General features: G+C 38.1%; 1 protein-coding gene and 1 pseudogene across 10 annotated transcripts in view; one reads left to right on the forward strand and one right to left on the reverse strand.

The window, feature by feature from the left end:
• TLN2 (talin 2) overlaps positions 1 to 5027 on the reverse strand; it is a 386133-nt gene that overhangs the window by 211264 nt on the left and 169842 nt on the right. The gene's annotated exons all lie outside the window — the stretch shown is intronic.
• Positions 4868 to 4986, forward strand: LOC120604681 (uncharacterized; annotated as a pseudogene).

Consider the following 5027-nt stretch of genomic DNA (forward strand, 5'->3'; position numbering starts at 1 on the left):
GAAGCAATCTCCAAGGGATCCAGGACCATGGGCGAGAAAGCTACTGCTGTGAAAAAAACACAAGTAGCCTAAACACATGGAAAACTTGTCAGAACATGAGAAAAGGATGGAGAACCCTCCAGTCACTGATGGCGGTGCTACCATACCAACAGTAGTCACAGCCCACCACGGAGCACTGGCTACGTGCCTGGCCTGTGCTGAGCATCATCTTAAGACAAAGGCTACGATGCAGGGACTGTTAACTCCTTTCTATTTAGTAAAAGACAGAGGTACAGAAATATAAATTTTGCCAAAATTTATAAATCTGGTAAGTGGTGGGATTAGGACTTGCTCAGTTTCAAAATCAATGAACTTCTGTTTGAAGTACCACTTCCAGTTACTCACTTGTGAATGACTGTGCCTATCCAGATAGAAAGGGAATGTCCACTGAAACACTCCTAGAAGAATCTGATAGTGAGGAAATTAGCTGAAATTAGCTGGCAATGTCACGGTGAACAAACGCTTTATCGCCGACTTTACACTTCAATTAGCATGATAAATGCTTAACTAATGAATGATCAGAAAAATATTTTGACTTTCCAGTCTTTGTGGGGAAAATATGTTTTCTAGGTCTGGATTCCACCATCGATGAACTTTTTATTGTTAAACCACAGGGATTCCTTTCTTAGTATTACAATAATCCAAATTTTAAAAAAAGATCTTTTTGAAATCACAAATGTTGACTTACTAGGTTCCCTAAGTCATCAGTGACACTACTAACTAATACTAGGTAACTAGTAACACTGGCGTTACACCAATTATTGTCACTATACAAGTCTATTGAAATGTATCACATGTATCTAAGGAAGGGAAATTCTGATATTCTGTTATTCAAATGTGGAGCTGTGGTAGCATGCATATATGAAGCAGTATTTACTAAAACTGGAAACTGAGGCAAACGCAGTGAGTTCGCTCACTTGTAGCATGGAAAGGCTGGAGAGCTAAACATTACATACTGTCCAGTCAACTTTGTTGCTATGGTGCCCCATGTGACTTAAACTTTACCAATGAGACAGGCTCAAAGGGGACTGTGAATTGGAACCAAGTGGCAGTGGGTGGAGGTGGGGGTGTGGGGGCAGAGTGCCTGGGCATCCAGGAGAAGCAATTTCTCTTCACAGGAGGAGTAGTGGGGGAGCTAACAGCTCAAGTATTTGCTTCCTAATTCAATAGCTTACCACAGCAGCTTTCACAATTCTGGTAAGAGAAAATGGTTGTGGGGGTGGGGGTCTCCTGGAGGCTCAGCCAGTAGCCTACTCTTTCAAACATCCTAAGGATTCTGGAAGCTCTCACCCCCTGGATTAAATCTACTTCAGCTTTAACTCCCTCGAGCAGATTTTGTATCTAATACAGGAAATGTGAGCAATAACAAGAAGCTCATCACTTTTACTAGTTTATTAAATTCATAAAATATTAGGTATAAAGTATTTAAGCCACAAAAGACAAAGAAACAAACTCAATTTATTTTAATTATATTTTGGTATAATATCATTTGGGCTAGGGTAATTCATATAAACTATAGCATCACACAATTTTATAAACCTAAACCTACACTATAATTTACCTCATTCATAAACATGAGATAACTTGACCTACTTTCTAATGTATTCAGCTCTTTCTTGTCTGCGTGAAATCTGCAGTGACATTTTAAAAGTTGCTTTAATAATTTCCGTTTTATGAAAATGCATTTTTCATTGATATCATCTTTGATTTTCCTCTCATAAACAAAATACTGTTTTTTCAACAGTTAGCCTGCAAACGTAGAAAACAAGATGTACAAGCCAGCTGATATAAAAGGTTTGCCGTTCAAATGAGGCTCAATACTGAGTTTCCTGATGGGGGATGAGGGTGAGAGGAAGAGGAGGAGGCAGAAAAGAATGAGACAATTTGCCCAAGTTCACAGTGTAAGATGGTGGGTTTGGCTCTCTATTTGTGTATAACTTGTTGAAAATTATAGAGCACCATTTATAGAAATATAAATTCCCTGTATACTTGAAACTAATTTAAATAAATTTAAATATATGTATATATAAATTCCACACCAAATAATATAATGCTTCCCTTATATGCTTTCCAATAATTCTCCAATCTCAGGTAGTAAAGACAAAAAAAGAAGAAATCCACTTCTATTACCATAGCCACCTTCGACTGTATCTACATGGCCATTAAGAGCCTCTTGAAGGTGGGCTCCTTCCCTCTGACAAAGCCCTTTTTAAATCACTGTCGATAATCCTTTTGAGCGCGTCTTTCCTGTGTTCAAGGATTTGCTGTGGCTCCCAAAAGCCCAGAGCAGAGTTTGGCAAACTAAGGGCCACAGGCTAAGAATGATGTTTACATTTTTAAATCATTGAGGAGAAAGTAATCAAAAAGATTATATTTCATAAATGAAAATTAGAAAACTCAAATTTCAGTGTCCATAAATCTAGTTTTAGTAGGAAACACAGCAATATATTCATTTATTTATAAATTGTCTATGGCTGCTTTTTGCTCTCTAACAGCAGAGTTGAGTAGTTGCAACACAGATGGGAGCCTAAAAATATTCACAATCTGGTCCTTTACCGGAAAAGATTTCTGACTCCTGGCCTGGAGTGTGAAATCCACAGCCCTTGGCCTGACAATGCAGGTCATGGAAACCTGGATCTAACCAACCTTCCTAAGCCCTATTTTATTCCACTTGAAGACATAACGTCTACTCCACTGAAATGCTCTTCTCCCCTCTCTCACTCTCCCTTTCCCTTGCCTGCTCCAAAGCTCTGTTCCATCTCAACAGCTGGCAGACATCCTTCTTTCTCTTCACAAAAGGAGTCATATCATACATACATTTAACTTTCATGAGGTTAAAAAATGATTTTAAGAGTGCCCAAGGCTATTCTCTACAGCACTATTTCTAATACTAAAAGATGGAAAACATCCAAATGTCTACCAAAAGGGCAGGCTGAATAAGTTCAAGCAAATCCGCACAGTGGAGGATGATGCAGCTGTGTCACGGGATGAGGATTACCTCTACCCACCACTATGAAAGGAGCCAGGAGAGAGTAAGTGAAAAAAGCAAAGTAGAAGGATGTACGTAAGCATACTATTGTTTCCCTAAGAAGGCAAGGAGATATAAATATGAAAGCACACTCACATTTGCTTACGTATTTAAAAAAGGGTTCAAGGATAAACCATATATTTTTTTCAATTGCTACATATGGGGAGGGAGGAAACAGGATAGAGAGGGGACTAGGGTAAAAGCAAAATGCTCTGATATGCCTTATATTATAGAGGAGGCTTTGAAACTTTGGCAATATTGTGCAAAATTATTTAAATTGAAAGTGGGAATCTCTGAAAACAGAAAATAAAATGAAACCAATGAACCTAACTATGTATACAGTTGGTGGCACAATCACAGAGAAGAACTATACCAAATATTTTTAAAACAGTTGTGTTTCTGTAACCAGAGATAACGCAGATAACAGAAAGAAAAAAGAGCATAATCAAACTGAGATTCTGGGTGGATGAAAGAATACAGACAAAGCTGGTGAAGTAAAAACCCAGTACCATATACCTGAACTTCACTTGGAAGTATTAGTATAAACTAATGATCAGTTTTCTCTCTCTCTCCACACACAAACACACACACACACACACACACACACACACACACACACACGAGCATATATACACATATTCCCTAGTTTGGTGCACTGATAAGAAACAATGATAAATTAAGTAGCAATAAACATTCCTAATTTCTACATTGTGCCTTCTAAATACTCAAAAGGAACCAGGGCCCCTTAAAGGAGTGGTGACTCTAAGTCTGGAGTAAAAAATGTATAAGTCTGTAATATGTTGGTGTATCACAAAGAAAAATACAAAGGTACAAGTCATGTCAAAAGGACTCAGGAATTAGTGTCCACTGGTCAACCTAAATTAGTTTCCACTGGTAAATATGGAAAAATATGAGTAGCAATGAGAATATTAAATTGCTACGCATCAATTACATTTACACTGAAAAAAGAAACAAGCCAAAAAATAAATTAGTAAAACCTCAGTGATCACTTTAGAAGACACTGCTAGAGAACTTTTTGTTTTGAAAATAAAGGGAAAGTAACAAACACTTATCCTGACTTTCCTATTTGAAGCTCAGGGTAAATAAATAGTTGAGGTAAATTTACTTTCATGTAAGTATTATTGTATATAAATAAGGAATGAGAGAACTGGAATATCACTATTTTGCAGTCACTAATGAATTAAAGAATATAGGCAACAATCATCAATGACCAGTAATATTGCAGAGACCACCACTCACTATGTATTTCTTAATGAAAATAAACAGCTTGCCTACGATGTATATAGTTTTGGGGCAGAGAGGGGCAGGGGACACAAAAAACCTAGATCTGAATCTGACTAAAACTTGAGATTTAACTAACAGATCATAGAAAGCACAAGAAACAGAGGAACATGTCAAAAGTCACCAAAAAGCAATCTTGAGAATCCAGACTGTAAAACTGTAGCACAGTTTCTCAACCTCAGCACTACTGGCATTTGGGACAGGTAACCCTTTATTATGCAGGGCTATCCTGTGTATTGTAGGACAGCACTCTTGAGCAGCCACCTTTGATGTCTACCTACTACCTAACACACTGCCAGTAGTGTTCTCCAGTTGTGACAACAAAAAATGTCTCCAGACATTGCCAAATGTCTCTAGATGAAGGAAGGTGATCATCTCCATTTGAGAATCTCTGCTCTAAAAGGACAAACAACCTAGTTTCTTCAAAAAACAAATCACAAGGTAGGGATGTGGGTGAGAATGATGGAAGGGGAACCTACAGATTAAAAGGAAATTAGAGTCTACCGCCTTGCCACCCTGAACAAGCCCAATCCTGTCTGATCTCGGAAACTAAGCAGGGTCGGGCCTGGTTAGTACTTGGATGGGAGATCACCTTGGAAGACCGGGTGCTGTAGTCGGAAAAAATAAAAAATAAGGGATTGTAAACTGACAAGGTCCT

The sequence above is a fragment of the Pteropus medius genome, unplaced genomic scaffold (assembly GCF_902729225.1).
Source record: "Pteropus medius unplaced genomic scaffold, Ma_sr-lr_union100, whole genome shotgun sequence".
In the NCBI taxonomy this organism is placed as follows: Eukaryota; Metazoa; Chordata; class Mammalia; order Chiroptera; family Pteropodidae; genus Pteropus; species Pteropus medius.